Raw genomic sequence first — 18,386 nt, forward strand, 5'->3', positions numbered from 1 at the left:
GTTTTTGCCTGGGTTACTAGTCCTTCCTTACAGTAAAATGTTTTTTTTTCCACATAGTGATGCATTCTGGTCTGGTCTGAACATCTATCGTCTTGAGTAGGGGGACATAGTTGCCTCCTTTCATGTTCTGAAGTGTGGTGCAGATGAATTCTTGTTTGTTCCGTTGATTGGAACAATCTCATAGTGGTTTTAGTTTGTCCTTGACACGTGGGTTTTTCATTGACAAAAAATTAGGTTACCTTGCTCATGATGCGAGATTGTAGCACCATATTTTAAAGTCTTTTGATGTACCTTGGAGAAGAGGTAACATGGAATCCTGGTTAGAGCGGGCGTCATTGTCTTTGATCCGAGTGGACACACGTTGGTTCCTGTTCGTCATAGTCTCTTTCTGTGGGGTTCTGACAAATGTCCTCTTCTTCCCTGACATAGTGTATACTGATGTTGAGACTGTATTCTTCAATAATATTAGATTGCTTTGACATCATGTAAATGGTGTTGTGGTTTATTCAAATCAAAATCTGTTTTCTAAGGCGCTTGATTTTTATTCTTCATTCGTTGTGTGTCTGTCAGGTCCTCAGGTAGTAGAAGATTTCATATAAATGTCTGAGATTTATTTGATTTACTTATTTTAGGCTTCTGATTTTCCTTTATTTTTGTTTGACGTTTGTTCCCCAGCTGTAGTTTGAGCTGTGCTCCCTACTATAAGTGTGCTTATTTTCTCTTGTGGTTTCCAAAAGGAGGTTCTGGTTTTTTCCTTCCCTTTCTGTTGGCCTTTCTGTTGGGCAAATATGACCTATTGTTTTAAAGAAATTGCTTTCTTTCCATTTTCTTGGTCCAAGTGTTCACTCTGGATTTCTGGTGCGCGCTTCTCTTCTTCCTTATTCAGAGTGTTATCAATGTCAACGGAATGGACATTTCCTCTCTTAGATAGCTGGATGACATTGTTCTTTTCTTTATGTAATTCATTGGGTATTGTGCCACTCAATTTCTGTTGAGATATTTAGAGGGGTGGTGTCACTCAGAATTGGCTGAAGTTCTAGATTGATGCTTCGATGGGCTTCACTTGCTTCCTCAGGCTTTTCCTTGAGCATTGTTTGCATTTGTTTTTGTCTCCTGATGCTTCTCTCATTTTTTTCTTTAATGTCTGGATCAAGTATGCTATGAACAATGTGTGTGACTTGGGCCACAATTCTGACCAGGTTGTTTTGGATTGCTGTAATGAACCCTTCAACAAAAAGCATTTTTGAGTGCATCAAAGTGATCATTTTTAGTTTGCTCTTTTAATTGATCATTAATGCTTTCATACAATTTCCTCAATGGCGCTAATGTCACAGACAAGATCGCTATAATTTTTGTGCCTGCACATTCTTGGGTCGGTTGAGTGGCCTTCTGACTATTTGCATCATGTAGTTGGTGCCTTTTATGTGTCATCTGGGTGAGTTCTCCCGGGGAGAGACTTTTCGCTTTAGATGAGGATGAGCCTTAGTCTTTTATTTGTTTTCTTTAGCTGGTCAAGTCTCAGACTGTCGATCGAGATTTCACTTAAGGCCATGTTGTTATCATCCCCAAGGGTTATTGCCTTATTGACAGTGGATTTCAATGTATTTGACCTAGTTGTTACTCCAATATGGCTGTAAGTCGGATATGGTAGTTCTTGATCTAAGTCTGGATTGTGTGCTATGCCGTTAGGTATTAACTTGGCTCTTGTCTACCCGTTTGATGGACCATAACTGTGTAATAAGAGTTCACTTGTGTCCTCGGTTGTTCTTTGAGTGTTAATTGTGGTAGATAATTGGGTTTCGTGGATACATTTTTTCCCTGTGTTTTCTTCAATTAATCTGATACCGTCTAACAAAATGCAATCTGGCAGTTTGTCCAGTTCAGCTTCTATGTTCCGAGGTTCCTGGTCCGGTTTCTCTTTCATTTTCAAATACGGTTTCCCATAGTAAAATGTTTGGTGGTTTCAGGGTTCACCAATGAACAATCCTCTTTGGCGCCATATTGTTTTGGTGGAGGTTAAGTGCTTGTCTGATTAATTTTGAATGGCAGTTGTTCTGGGAGTTATTAACTAGTTATTTTCCTGATGTAAGTAATACCCAGTTTGGTAAGAGGTCGAAGAAATTTACCTGCACTATCTGTAGTTTTTAATTGAGCGTTAGTTGGAGCATTTAACGCAATCATGACTTTTGTGCAAGTAGGCTGGGTATTAGTAAAGTGTCAGCCCGTAGGGACTTGCAGAAACGTTGTGGGTCGTTTCTTTGCAAAATGTTTGTGACGTGATCCAGGTAATTTTCCTGCAGATCAGTGGTCGTCACTATTGATTCTTTCAGATCGCTTGAATTCCTGTCGCGCATGGGCTCGCACTCTGCCTTATCTGCGCGTCCCTTTATAAGCAGAGATGTGAATTGCTGGCTGTCTAAAAATAGCACTGTGCTGGCAATTATTTAGACTGTAACATCAAAGGGGACATGTTCTCGTGTATCTGTGGGCGCTACAAGCTGTAAGCGTGTACTCGAGGAGTGTTCGTTAGACTTGCTATTAGGCTCTTGCTTTGGTTGTTGACGAGGGCAATAAAACTACTAGGACCACTCAACTCAGTGTTGAGCTGTAGGTCCATAGTCGAGGTGGCAGACAAGGAGTCTGTATTTTGGAGGCGCTGGAGAGGTGAAGAAGAGCCTGATGTTAAGGGTGCTGGATGGTCCTTGGTGTGATGCTGGAAATGCATCAGAGGGACAGGGTCTCCGTATCCTTGTCCTTTACTGGTTTTTATCGTGTGTTCTGTCGTGTTTTCTGCGCAGGAGTTCATGTGGGACTCCTGGCGGTGCAGCTCTCTCTTTCTGGTTTTGGTGAACAGACCCCTGGGATACCCTTATTGCACCCATGGGAAGGGATGCAACCCTGTGCCCCTAGTGTATGTTTTCGGGCACCTGTGTGTGGCCCACAGAGCAGGGTACGGGCTGGTGGCAGCTCTGTGCTGAATTGACTGGTGCCCTGAGCGTCCTCCATTTTGGGATGCCCAGGCCCTGTCATTGGAATCAGTAGATTCCTGATGGAGACAAAATGGCCCCCGTGGACTCTTGCCTTACATCACCTGTTACCTTGATCTTCCTGAAGTCCCGGGAAGCCCTGACTCTGTCCCTTCCCCCTGACTGGCTGTTGGGTGGAAGTTCCATATATGGTAGTGTGGGGAAGTGCTGACCAGACTGGCTGAAGCCTTCCCAACGACCGTATGTTGTGGGTACGCCTGTGGGTGGGACCTGGGTGAATGGAGTGTGTGATGAATACGCATTCTACGTTGTGGGTGTCTAGTATCTGGTGTTTGACACAATGACAGAGACAGCCCTTCCCAAAACCGGTATGAATGCACTGAGGAGTGTTGAATGGCTGGGTACTTGTCCCAATACACATAACTTGTTGTGCGTGTCTGGAGAGAAATGAATGGCCTGAATGCACCGTGTGCCTGATTGGCTGCCTGCCTGCATGAATGCCCTTCGCCGTGATTGGATGCTTGAGTATGACCCAGCAGAATGAATGGGAGCTCAACAGTATATCTGGGGACCTCTCACTGCTAGGAATCGTGTTCAGAAGCTGAAGTCCACTACCACGAGTAACTGGAGTAACTGAAGCTTGACCTTGAAGCCCTGCTGGACGAGAAGAATTGCTGTTGCTCTCCTTCACAATCTGAAAGCTGCTGTGCCTCCAAGGACTGACCCAGAGAGGACCTGGTAAGGCGCCCTCTTCCCGAGCTACGAGGGACCATCGTGCATCAGCTGATCTTTGCCAAAGCTCCCTGGTAGGCAGACCTTCGACAGGCTGCCGACCCGAGATGGGGACTGCTGCGGAATCCTAAGGAGAAGCGCCCGGACTGTTGTCCGCCACTGCCGACTGTCGACGCGCCGAGGAGCATCCGCCGGTGGGTTTCCAGCCACCTAAAGACCACAGAGACGCCGACGACTCGACGCCCGTGCTGGGCCACAGTTCTTCAAAATTTCTTTGCGGTCCAGAGCTATCGACACCGAAGTGCCCTGCACGCCTCTTCCTTGCAGGACGTTTACGCTTCCCCATCAAAGGGCACCGCTAGGAACGAAGCGGCCACTTCACCGTCGTAGCTCACCCTGTTCTCCGTTGGACGTTCGACGACCCGTGACTCCTGCCTTACAGGGAGGGCACTCAAGAAGGGCCCTCGATTCTCCGCCGAGGAACGCTACAACACCAGGTACTTTGGGGTTGCAGAACTATTGGGAAGTCTATTGTGAACAATATTTGGATTGGGCTTGTATCTTTATTCTACAGGTTGCCCAGGTGGGGGGATCTCCACACAGAGCTGTGTTTAACGGTAGAGACCAGTATTCTGCCAATTGTTCAACCGTCTTGCTTTCCTTTCTCTCTCTACTGCTGGTTTCCTCTTTATTGATCTGTGTGACATATTGACAGTATCATTGATGCACTTTAATGAGATCTAATAATATTTGTGGTACCACTGTAGAACTGTATATATTTGCCATTCTTAGATAACCGAGTACAAAGTGCGTTATCGTGATATTGTATATAACCTTGAATATTAATTATATAAAGACTGTTTTATAACCGATATAGTCTGCAGACATTCCTTTGTGGGTGCGTGGGGACTACACTGTACTTAAGAATCAGCCCGCATCACCTTGGCTGGGGTCCTCTGTGCCTCTCCTCTACCATATAGAGAGCAAAAGTACAGACACCCCCCTCCAGTTTTTACACTTGGCTCTCCTCTAATTCCTTTTTTCGAGGGGTTCACAGCTCTTTACTACCAAACAATCCTCGGCAGAAGCTGTAAGGAAGGACTTCGAAGCCCACACAGACTGCGCAGCCTGCAGTAAACACTGCGTCAAACTCTGCACCCACTCTGCGGCAAGCCAGGGCTTTTGAAGGAGGCCCTCCACTTTCAGTAGACAATGTAGAAAGACCAAAGCACCGCAGTAGGAAGAAAGTGGTAGCAGACTGCAGTAAACACTGCGTCAAACTCTGCGGCTGCTCCGCGGCAAGCCAGAACTTTTGAAGGAGGTCCTCTTTTTTCAGTAGACAAGCTAGAAAGACCAAAGCACCGCAGCAGGCAGCAAGTGGTAGCAGACTGCAGTAAACTCTGCATCAAACTCTGCGGTCACTCCGCAGCAAGCCAGAGCTTTTGAAGGAGCTCCTCCTCTTTCAGTAGACAAGGTAGAAAGACCAAAGCACCACAGCAGGCAGCAAGAGGTAGCAGACTACAGTAAACTCTGTGTCAAACTCTGCTTCAAACTTTATACTTTTTTCTTTAGTTTTAGCTCCTGCATGGAACTTTGATATCTGCCCAAGTGAGTCAAGGCTAATGTTATATCAATAGTAGTAGTACTAGTAGTAGTACTAGTAGTAGTAGAAATGGTCATTTATACTGCACCTTTTCCCATGTGTATGGCCTCAACACGCTTGTGGTGGGAACGCCCTCGGGGACCGAAGTCCAGGTATGAGAACATTCTCAGAAAGGCTTAGCATGCGTGTGTGCATTTGGCCAAGGTTAGGAATTAGGTGGGCTGGCTAGGCTCTAGTAAGCAACCCAAGAGGTCACACACGTGCATGGGTGCTGAGGGAGGTCATGAGAGTGCGCTAGTGTTGGAGGTTCATTATGGGTCCAGGTCCAGCCCGAAACGCTGTCATAGGTTGTCGCTGTATTCTAATGGCAGAGGTGTTTAGGCAAGTCTGGTGTAAGGAAACGTAGGCGCAAGTGTCCAGCTAGACCAAATCTATAGTGTGTTGATGGAAGAAACACCTACAGCAGATGTCTACCGAAGTGGTGTGTTATACATACCTTAAGCTTCGGTGGAGCTAATCTTTGCTCTCGCTCTGCGATTCAGTCGTCTGTGTGAAAAGACAGGCTGCCCTCATAGGCTATTCTAGGCATAAAGACAGGCTACTCTTAATATTTTCTCTATTACAAATAGACCCACTATCTTAGTGTGTCTTCTAGGTACGGCAGACAGGCTACCTTAGGAGTAGGGATCATAGGACTCTCTAAATGCAGTAGACATGCTACTTTTATAGTCTTACTATATATTTTCTAAATTCTATAATGGGCTACCATCAGACATCTTCTAAGTGCAATATCAAGGATACCTGCATATATCTGTATGTGTTACAATGGCTAATTTATAGTTCTTCTAAGTGAGATGTGTAGGATGCCATCATGAATCTTCCAGTGCAATGAACGTGATAAATGTATAAGGAGCAGCCCAAAATGCCCACTCCCAGGTCCATCTGAGGGCATTGCACAGCCCACCCTCCAATCCATCTAACCTTCACAGGGTGGGTGTTTAGGTCATCTGAAAAGGATGTGTTATCATTAGATTGGAACAGGACATGCTGGCTTAATACATCTTCTATTCTTAATAGACAGGTTGTCAATGAGCTTATGATTTCCATTTCAAGTACATTCTGAGTGTTTTATCAGCAATCCTCTTAGCTCTTTGACTGCTGATAGGCTACTAGGATGGATCCTCAGGAGTGAAGCCAAGGCGGGGTCTAATGGACGGGAACACAGTACTTAATTTCATGCCTTGGAAGGCTATCATAAGACATTTATTTGGTAAAGTACTGGCTACCATCACACTTTCAGGGCACCAGTCTGAAAGAAGATGGGTAGCTGGGCTGTTTGTTTGTGTACACTGAGTGGTGTGTGGATTGAGTGTGTAGGGCGGGCTGCCACAGCATCAGCTGGCTTCCGCCTGTGGGTGTATATAAATGTGGCTTGTGAGTAATATTGATGCATGCGAATGATGCAGTGATGGTAGAGATAGGGGTGGGGAAGAGGATTTTAGGTTGCGGTGTGGAATAACCAGGTTTTGAGGGCCTTTCTGAAGGGGAGATAGTTGGCAGATGTGGAGTGGAAGGGAGTTCCAGATGGAGAACAAGGATCCTCCCAATATGGTGCAGTTGTAATGGGAAATAATGAGGAGGAGAGAAGAACCAGATCTTAGGTTTCTGGAGGGTTGATAGCATGTGAGCTTAACCTGCATGAAATCAGGTCCGGTGTTATGGAGGGTGCGGTGAGTGATGGACATGGCCTTAAAGGTAGAGTGTCTGCTGATTGGGAGCGTGTGTTGCACTCTGAGGGCTGGGCTAATATGTTCTATTGGTGAGAGGACAACGATGAGGTGGGCAGCAGCGTTTTGAATTCTTTGGAGTTTCTTGAGCTGCTATGCCAGAGCACCTAAGTAAATGCAGTTTGCATAGTCTATACAGGAGAGGATGATGTCAAGGATAGCACAGATTTGGCAGGAATAGGAGAGATACAGGAGGATTTGCCTGAAGATGCATAGGTGGAAGGTGCAAGCTCTCGACACCGAGTTGATGTGGTGGGAGAGAGAAAGATTTGAGTCCAGCGTGCATCTGAGATTGCTGCAGGGGTGGGTCCAAGGGAGTGTGGCCTGTGGATAGGTTGTTGTTGGAGAGAGAGAGATTTGCCACATATTAGGATTTCCGTTTTGCCAGGGCTGAGGAGGAGGTGGTTGGCTGTCAACCAGTGGTTGATTTCGGAAAGGCCGTAGGAGATGTCAGGGGTGTGGGGGGCTGGCGGCTTAGGGAACTTGAAGATGATCTGAGTGTTGTCAGCATAGTTCTAGCAGATAAGGTTATGAGATCAGATGAGTGCAGGGAGGGAGATAAGGTAGATATTGAAGAGGAGGGGAGACAGAAAGGCTCCATGCGGGACCCCTTTCGGAGAGAGGGAGTACAAAGGAGGGAGGAGCATAATTTGCAAGCGGTTCGAGAGAAAGGAGGAGATTCATGTTAGAGCAGTATCTTTGATTCCTAAGGAGCGTAGCCTGTCTACAAGTATGGCGTGGTCAATGGTGTTGTAGGCAGCAGATAGATCGAGAAAGATGAGAGCTGCGCATTCTTCCGGGTCTGCTGTTCTTTTTAAATAATTCCAAACCGACACAAGAGAGACCCAGTTCCTTGAAGAGGTATGAAACCTGTGTGGGCTGGGTCAAGAAGGTTGTTGGTTTCTGTGTAGAGGCAGAGCTGTTTGGATGCAGTAAAAGCCAGGTACAGCACTAGAATATAAAGACTGTTGCCCTGATTAATAAAAGATAACGAAATATCCTGCTGCGTGTGAGGGGGTTCAAGAGAAGTGATGCCCCTTCGTCCCAAATTGGTTTTAAACAAGAGAGGGGGGGGCATGTCGCAATGGCGCAGGCTGAGCAATCCATTTTACATGTGTAGGTAAGTAATATTAAGAAATTCAACCAAAACTAGTTGTGTTTCAGAATGAAGTTATTTAATTCTATTTCCAGCCGGCACGTGTTTCGTGCTCTGAAAAGCATGTGTATGAGCGCAATACAAATAAAATATCACTATCAATATCAACCCTCCTGGGTCTTCATCAAGGCTGTAAACAACATATCAGGTACAGCACCCGAATAGTGAATCCTAGTAAAGTTGTCTAAGTACCAATAGTGAGGTGCAAAATCAAATCACGAAGTAAGAATAGAAAATAATAAAACTAACATAATGTTTTAAAATAGCACATATGTCCCAACAACATGGATGTGACACATCATAGATTAATGTGGATGGTGGCAACAATGACAGATAATGATAGCACATGAATTCATCATATTACAGAGGGCCCATGTCAGGGAATGTGATATGTTAGTGCAGAGGGAGAGAGAACCAGGGAAAGAAGAGAAGAGCAAAACATCATTAGTATCAGTATAAAACATTCTGGTGTGTACAGTAACATCGATGCTTATATGGCATGGAGGTCAATACTTACGGAGAGGTCTGTTCATATGTCTCATAGGTATTTGCAAATGTTAATAAGGTAGGCAAGGTTTTTCTGTATCCTGAAGCAATGCGCAGAACTGTTAAAAAGTAAAGGAAATGAATGCTCAATTACTGATAGTCACAGTGCGTAACTGTGACAAGGACACCTCTTGTTTGTATGCTGTACAGTCCAGGAGTTTGGCAATGAGGCGGTTGTTGGAAAAAGGGCAGTAGTTGGAGGGAAGGAGGAGGTTGAAGCAAGTTTATTTTAAGGAGAGGTTTGATGTACGTGGTTTTGAAGGCTTTCAGGACGATACCAGAGGAGAGTGAATGGTTAATGATGGTCGGTGCAATGCTGCCTGCACATGTTGTTGTTAGGATATTCTTTAGAATAGCGGGGGACAGGGTTCTCCATGAGAGCCTGAAGGTCGGTTTAAGCTAGAAGTTTGAGGAACTCAGGGTGACAGATGGGGGAGAAAGAGGAGAAGGCCAGTCTCGAGGGGGGAGTAGGGCTGGTATTATGTGGAGAGTGGGAAGAGGTGGGGGTGTTAATCAATGAAGCATTGTCTATCAATGGCGATATTGTGAAAGAAAGTGTTTGGACAGGGCATCGCCGAGTGATTGAGAGTTGGGGGGAGAGTGGTTGAGCAGCAAGGCGTCTTGAATTCTGTGATGATTCTGTGCAGTTACTGGCTAGGGTTGCAGGAGCTGGCAATTTGGTTTTCCATAGAAGTTTTTTGGGCTTTTCTAATTTCTGACCAGTAGGCTCTTGTCAGTCTTGCAAGAGAGGTTTTGTTTTGAGATGTGGGGTTGGTTCTCCAAGTCCACTCCAGTTGGTGCTTGAGGGTTTTGATATATTTGAGGTGGGCTGTGTACTACTTGGGGTTGGGGCCCAGTCTCTGAGAGGGACGTCTCGTTGGAGTCAGGGGGATGAGGGCGCTGGAGAGCCAATGATCAAAAGGTTTAATGGGGGTGGGGAAACAATCCTGAAGTGAGAGTACTGGGAGCTAGGGGGGGTTGGAGATCGAAGGCTGGTATGCCGGGAGATGGAGTATAAGGCGGTCAGGAGGCACAAGAAGATTGCAAAGTGATCTGTCCATAGTAAAGGTCAGGGGGGCAGGGTTTAAGGGATTAAGGTTTGTGGTGATGAATACAGCATCAAGGGTGTGGCTTGTGAAGGGGGTGGGGAGAGATATCAATTGGGTCAAGTTGAGGGCTTCTAGATTGTCAGTGAGAGACCGGATCATGGGGTTTGAGGGAGTGTTGAAATCTTCTAATATGGTGAGAGAAGGATGCTGAATTTGGGTGGCTGATAGAGCATCACTATGAAATCTGCAAAGATCCTGTGGTATCCATGGGGTTGGTCTAGGGTTGGTCTAGGAGTAGAACCTAACCTTCCTCCTCTGCAGCATCTATTCTGTACAATCAGGTTGTGTACAATCAGGTTGTACACAGGGGAGAAAGCCTTGGGTGCGAAAGATTCGTAGTCGTCAGAGAACCAGGTCTCTGTGATCAAGAGGATGTCTGGGTTTTTGTCTGAAATAAGGTCAAAGATGTTACATTTGTTTTTGGAGACTGGCCTGGCGTTGATGAGTATTCAAGACATCAGGTTCCGTTTCCGGAGTGGGGGTGCCGTAAGGGTAGAAGCCGGGGTTGGGGTGTGCATTGGTGCAGAAGAATGGTTAATGCGAGGGTCTGACCGGGCAAGAGTGGTGAGGTAAGTTATTGTAGGATAGGAGGGGGCAGGAGGAGTGAGGAGGACGGAGGTGGGAGAGGAAAGGAAGGGGGTTCAGAGGAAGGCAAGGGGCAAGGGAGATGTTGGGGGGTGGTTGGGGAACTGGAGAGGCCTGGTGGTTTTGGCGGGGAGGGGAAGAGGGCTAAAACAGGGTTGTGGTCGGAGGGGAGTGTTAGGCAAAATAGGACATGAGCAAAGAGTGGGATCTTGGATGGAGCAGACAAGAATAGAGGGGGACGGAGGTCCTGAGTTGGATGCAACCAGTGCCTTTTTGGAGGGTTCGGTGGACCAGCGGAGTGTGGGTGAGAGTGAGGGTGGCTGTTAAGATTGGTGAGTTGAAGAGAGAAGTATAGGGGTGCACAGACAAGTTAAATAAAGGTTTGAGAGTGGAAGGATTGTGAATAAGAATGTATCAACAAGAAATAGTGTGCAAATGTTATACAAAGACTTCTGGTGCAATCGGGCTGTCGTCACAAGGCCACTTGGGACAGAGAAAACCAAACAAATCCAAAGCTGTGTATTGCTACCCAGCAACCCCAGATGCACTCAACAGGGACAATAAGAACCCTCTATTTTAAATCAAAATTCATTTAAACATTTGGCGCCAACAGGGTGTAAATTCTACGGTGTACAAGCACCGCCTAAGTTTCTCTAGTTTCCAAAAGAAAATATCATTACACAATTTAACGGTGTTAATAAGGATAAATTGTAAACACAGGTGTAAAATGAATGGAACAATCAGAACCAAGACATTAGAGTTAACTTTTGGATTTTAATCCTCTTAATCCAATAAATTGTAAATGAATAAACAAAAAGTAGTACGATCAGTGTACTCTATTTACATATGAAGAGAGCACTTGTGGGTGTTCCATATAACACAAGTAGGAACAAACGGCGTAGATAGACAACAGCTTGTATAGAGCAGCACAATTGCAAATCTGTATAGCAGTTTACAGATTACAGTTTACAAAGCTGCATAGGTTCAACCATTCAACAATTTACAAATGAAGTCTCATATTTAGATATAACAAATGAGGCCGACGCGTTTCGGTTCAAAGAACCATTTTCAGGGGATAGACTTCATTTTTCATATTCATAACCATTAAGTCATAGCACAGTCTCTGTGGAGTAGTAAAAGAAAGAAGATTTTTCAGTAGAACTCTTCAGTTTGTAAGAAATCCATTATCAAAGTAAAAAGAGTCAAAGTCACTAACCTTGCTGATACAAGAGCCGAGTCACAGAAAAGAAATCCAGTCAAAAAGCAATGGGTAGCCAAATGCCACAGATTGCTAGGATATCTGTGGGGGTAAGATCAAAAGACCATCCATTTAGAAAAGCCAGATGGCTAACAGTCCATAGTAGAACAATCAAGTAGAAAAGTAAACGGGCGGCAAAAGTACCAAATTAGGGGCGATATAAGTGCAGTAACAAATGAAGGCCCATACATGCAAACCATAACGAGTAACGGAGGTAGAGACATCAAGTAAGCCACACATGTGGAGAAATGCATGAGGTTTAGGGGTAGCTGCACACCAACTCAAAAAGTGTACATCAGAAACGAGCACACTAACACAGTCAGCAAATCTCTTCAGAGCTAGTAACGTGAACCGGGATATTCCGAGTGTGACAAGTAATAGAGGGAAACAGATAGCTTACCTTCGGATGCGTGAGAAAACAGATCATCTCGCCGCAGCCGTGCGCGCGAATTGACTCTGTTCACACAATCCAAACACAAGCGTCGCCTTGGTAAAGTCGTGCATGCGCGTGAGTGCACCAAGGCGACATCCATCTTGGTATGGGAAAAACCGAGTGTGGCGTAACCATGGAGATGATGAAACAAACTACAGTGACAATGTCACCGAGACAGAGAGGTCAGTGGGCCGGGCAGTATCGCATTGGAGGAAAACAAAGGGACGCAAAATAAGTCATCAGGAAGGTATGGAAAGAGTGTAAAGGGATGCGCGCGTGGGGGCAGCAACCGTAGTTCAGAGGAACTACGGGGTGCCCCCACGGCACGGAGGTAAACACAGTTCAAAGATCTATCAGAAGCCGTCAGCCAGCAAGTGTAAAAGGCAACACATAGGTCTAAGGTCCAACTAGGAACGGAAGCAGCAGGAGATACAACTAGTGGGGTCTAAACCCAATAAACAAATCAAGTGGAGCCAAGTAATCACACAATGTATAAAAAGCGTGAAGGGATCCTTAGAAAGGATGGGCGCGGGCAAAGGTACAGCATCCTGACCCACAACTTAAGCGAAGGCTAAAAAGATGACTAGACAGGTAACATCAGTCGGGGAGGAACTATGGTCATCGGGCGAGTAAAAAGATAAAATCAACCACAAGAAGGGGCAAAGAGAGTCACCTTGAAGCGATGGAATAAGTACAACAGTCCGCCATGTGAAAAGTCCATGTTCAGATGGTGCATGTTGTCAGATTTGAGACATAACAATATTCATGAACAGAAAGGGTAGGCGGTGCTATTAAGATGACATGTTATTGACATGTTATTACGAGCAAAGCATACCAATAAACAGTTTTCCAAAACACATATATTTACACAAAACACATAAGGTCGAATTCGGTATTCATGCCACGTGGGCTCAACGAGTCCAACAGTTCAATCCACAAAATCTCCCGTTGCAACAGTTTACGCTGCACATCACCTCCCCTGCTTCCTGCTGTGATTTGCTCCAAGATAACACATTTCAATTGTGCAATGGTGTGCCGTGCTTCAGTAAAGTGTAGTGATACTGGTGACTTGAGACTCTTAGTACGAATATTCGATTTGTGTTCAGACCATCTAACTTTAACTTTTCTGGTGGTCATGCCTACGTAGTATAACCCACATGGACATTTTAAAGCATAAATAACATTTTGAGCATCACATGTGCACGAGTGTTTGAGAAAAATAGGTTTACCAGAGTGGGGGTGTGATATGCTGTTGCCTTTAATGATGTTACCGCAATGTTGGCAATTGTAACATGGAATGGTACCCTTAAACACTTTCTGTGGACTAGAAGATGGAATTTCAGCTTTGACAAGGCTCTTGCGTAATGACCTACTATTCCTGTAGGCAAAAGTTGGAGGTTCATGAAACAGTTGCTGTAATTGTGGATCCATTCTAAACATGCTCCAGTTCTTTTTGATGACCCTCTTAATCTTCATGCTCTGCATGGAATAGGTAGTCACGTAAACCAGTGCTTCGCCCGACTTGGGTGGTTTTGGAGTCAGTAATGTCTCTCTCCCAGTGCTTCTGACTTTGTTTGCGACTTCAGTGATCTTCAGCTGGTCATGCCCCCTCGATGAAAATTTAGTTTCCAATAGCCGTGATTGGCGTTCATACTCGGCAGTCTCCGAGATAATCCTTCTGTAACGCAAAAATTGGCTAAACGGGACGCTATCAACAGTTCTCTTAGGATGAAAGCTTGTGGCAAGCAACAGGCTATTTCTATTTGTCTTCTTGGTGTAGATTCTTGTCTCAAGAGTGTTGTTACTGGCATATATCTCCACATCCAGAAAGTGGATGGCAGTATCACTTGTCTCTGTGGTGAATTTAATACGAGGATGAATCGAGTTCATCATTTCGTAAAAGTTTTGCAATTCTTCTTCCGGGCCGGACCAGATTCCAAAAATATCATCAATGTATCTCAAATACAGTGGCAGATGCCTCATCCATCTTGGTGAACTGAGAATATTTTCATGTTCAAGGTAGTACATGTAGGTGTTGGCATAGCATGGTGCCATTGCTGCCCCCATGCTAGTACCGGATATCTGAAGGAAGAAACGATCTTGGAATTTAAAAAAATTGTTCGTAAGCACTAATTTTAATAAAGTTAGTACAAACAGTCTGTCTCCTTGACATTGCTCTGATTGAAGTAGGAGCCATTCAGTTGCTTCAAGACCTGCTTCGTGTGTGATGTTAGTATAGAGAGATGTCACGTCCATGGTGAACATCACATCTCTTCCTTTGACGAATTGCACATTTTTTAGTTTGTGTAAAAAGTGCATAGTGTCTTTTACGTAAGTCTTAGATTCCTGTATGAGAGGTTGCAGAATTTTGTCCAAGTATTGGGCCAATGGTTCAAGGAGACTTGCAGTGGCAGCTATAATGGGACGTCCAAGTGGATTTGCCAGTCTCTTGTGTATTTTAGGAAGTATATAAATAACTGGCATGATGGGATGTTTGTTTTCAAGAAACAGACGTGTCTTTTCTGAGATGACATCATTGGCTTCCGCCTCATCCAGTATCCCCTTGATAAGGGATCTTACTGCTTCAGTAGGATTCAGGGGTACTTCCATATATGTTTCTTGGTCATCCAGTTGGCGTTCAATTTCGTTGATGTAGTCCTGTTTATTCATAAGAACTAACGCACCTCCCTTATCCGCTGGTTAGAAAATGATGGTTTGATTATCAAGGAGATTTTTAAGTGTCTGACGTTCTCTCACAGTAAAGTTGCCTTGTGTGTTATTTTTTAATTGAATTTTCTTCAAATCCTGTAATACAGTTTTCTCAAAGGTAGAAAGGATATGATTCTGAACCGGAGGCTTGAAGTGACTCTTAGGTTTCAATTCAAGAAATTTGTGTGGTTCCGTAGTGATTACATCCTCATCTTGTGAGTCAAAGAAGACTTTAAGTCTTAGCTTTCTCATTAGTTTGAAAAAGTCTATTTTTTCGCGGAGCAGAGTGCTATTGCTGTTGGGAACAAACGATAACCCTTTCTTTAGGACTTGTAATTCCATTTTCGATAACTGGTATGCTGAAATATTGACAATCAATGTTTCTTCGTCGTTTTTTTCCGTTGTGGGTTTTTTCTTCTGTCCTCTTCTGATTGGCCTTTTTCTAAAAAAGGCGAAGCGTTAGCTGCTGGTTCTTCTGTAGTGGGACCAGGGACGGTCTCACTGCTCTGCCCTGGGAGAACTTCAAGCTCAGCGCTTGAGACGTCGGATGAGGTGTTTTCTGCCAATTGTTGGCCTGGTTTCCGTGGGTTGTTGAATTTGGGTTTATTGGAGAAGTGTCCGTAGTATGCCTGCCAACTATACACGATATCAAGCTTATAATCCTGAGTGTCACGTCTAAATTTCCTAATTTTCTTAATTTCAAGTTCTTGTTTGAAATTAGCCAATTTTTGATTTGTTTCTTCTAGAATTTGTTTGAGTTGGTCCGCCGTGTATCCCTTGCTCAGAGAGGTTTTCAGCCCTTCGATATCTTCATTGAGGTTTGTTAGGGAATGCGCTAGTTCTTCAATTGTCAAAAGTATAAGATCAAGTGAACACTTGTTTAGAATTTGGTGCCAACGTTTGACGAATGCTGGATTCTCCTTGCAGAGTGTTGGCTCTAAACTGACACGTAAGCCCCTAGGTATTCTCTTGGCAGTATAATACTGAGCCAAGGTGGATGCATGGAGTTTAAGGTTGATCTCCCTTCGTATTTTCCATTCCAATTGTCGTATCAAAGCTTCTGGTTTATCGGTTGTTATGATCTCCGCTCCTGCGGATTTAATCAGACCTAATATCTTGAGGGCTTCCTCTTCACTAAAGGCAAGAGTTTCAGCTCTGTTGTCTGTGGTCTGATCAATTCTAGAAAAGGACATATTAAAGTCCTGTAAGGATAGTAAGGTATGGTAGTAAAATAAAGAATAGGATAGTCAATCAGTGCGTGCAACCCCTCAGGAATGGCCAATGAGGATAAAGCAAAAGAGAGAAGTATAGGGGTGCACAGACAAGTTAAATAAAGGTTTGAGAGTGGAAGGATTGTGAATAAGAATGTATCAACAAGAAATAGTGTGCAAATGTTATACAAAGACTTCTGGTGCAATCGGGCTGTCGTCACAAGGCCACTTGGGACAGAGAAAACCAAACAAATCCAAAGCTGTGTATTGCTACCCAGCAAGCCCAGATGCACTCAACATGGACAATAAGTACCCTCTATTTTAAATCAAAATTCATTTAAACATTTGGCGCCAACAGGGCGTAAATTCTACGGTGTACAAGCACCGCCTAAGTTTCTCTAGTTTCCAAAAGAAAATGTCATTACACAATTTAACGGTGTTAATAAGGATAAATTGTAAACACAGTTGTAAAATGAATGGAACAATCAGAACCAAGACATTAGAGTTAACTTTTGGATTTTAATCCTCTTAATCCAATAAATCGTACATGAATAAACAAAAAGTAGTACGATCAGTGTACTCTATTTACATATGAAGAGAGCACTTGTGGGTGTTCCATATAACACAAGTAGGAACAAACGGCGTAGATAGAAAACAGCTTGTATAGAGCAGCACAATTGCATATAACAAATGAGGCCGACGTCAAAAGTCACTAACCTTGCTGATACAAGAGCCGAGACACAGAAAAGAAATCCAGTCAAAAAGCAATGGGTAGCCGAATGACTCTTTTTACTTTGATAATGGATTTCTTACAAACTGAAGAGTTCTACTGAAAAATCTTCTTTCTTTTACTACTCCACAGAGAATGTGCTATGACTTAATGGTTATGAATATGAAAAATGAAGTCTATCCCCTGAAGATGGTTCTTTGAACCGAAACGCGTCGGCCTCATTTGTTATATCTAAATATGAGACTTCATTTGTAAATTGTTGAATGGTTGAACCTATGCATTTAGAGCTTTGTAAACTGTAAACTGTAAACTGCTATACAGATTTGCAATTGTGCTGCTCTATACAAGCTGTTTTCTATCTACGCCGTTTGTTCCTACTTGTGTTATATGGAACACCCACAAGTGCTCTCTTCATATGTAAATAGAGTACACTGATCGTACTAATTTTTGTTTATTCATGTACGATTTATTGGATTAAGAGGATTAAAATCCAAAAGTTGACTCTAATGTCTTGGTTCTGATTGTTCCATTCATTTTACACCTGTGTTTACAATTTATCCTTATTAACACCGTTAAATTGTGTAATGACATTTTCTTTTGGAAACTTGAGAAACTTAGGCGGTGCTTGTACACCGTAGAATTTACGCCCTGTTGGCGCCAAATGTTTAAATGAATTTTGATTTAAAATAGAGGGTACTTATTGTCCCTGTTGAGTGCATCTGGGCTTGCTAAGATTGGTGAGTTGGCCAGGGAAGCCTTTGCTGTGCTTAGGGATGGTAAATGGGAGTTAGTGAGGGAAAAGGGAGGTTGTAAGAGTGAAGTGTGTAGAGGGAGAATTGGAGAAATGGTTGGAGGTGGGTGTCTCGGTGGGTAGTTAGGTGGGGTGGGGTGACTGGAGTGGAGAGATGGGAGGGTGGCTAAAGGGACAGATGTTTTCAATTCTAGATCACCAGTGTGCAGCTCTGATTTGCAAGGCATGTGGACAGGTGGGTAGCAGGTGGCTAGGCAAGCGACGAGCTGGGTGTGGTGACGAGAGGAATGGGGGTACGAGTATGACCGGCAGGGGAGAGGGGCTGGCAGGTGGAGGAAGTGGGGGGAGCTTGGCCGGGTAGATCATTAGCTAGGTTTCTGGAGCGCCGGTGTGAAGCTCTGATCTGGGCGTTGTGTGGCATGGTGGCAGGGTATAGCCTGTGAGTAGGATAAATTTATGACATGAGGCGGATTGTGGAATGTGCCTAGATTCAAAACATAAACTGTATTGGAGAATGCACCTAGATTCAAAACATAAACAGCATTGTGGAATGCACCTAGATTCAAAACAGACTGTATTGGGAAATGCACCTAGATTAGAAACAAACGGTATACTATAGAAATAGGTGAGGTGTGGCCAGCAACAGACAGTGCACCCTTTTATTTGAGAGGCTTTCAGCTTGAACTAGCATCCCATTTGCGGTTTTCTCCTGCTGACCTTGTCACAACAGGACATGGGAAGTCAGAAAATGAGGGATCTGTGATCAAATGACTACTGCTCTGCAGGAGT

Source organism: Ambystoma mexicanum, chromosome 11 (genome assembly GCF_040938575.1).
Source record: "Ambystoma mexicanum isolate Mex_15411 chromosome 11, UKY_AmexF1_1, whole genome shotgun sequence".
Classification (NCBI taxonomy): domain Eukaryota; kingdom Metazoa; phylum Chordata; class Amphibia; order Caudata; family Ambystomatidae; genus Ambystoma; species Ambystoma mexicanum.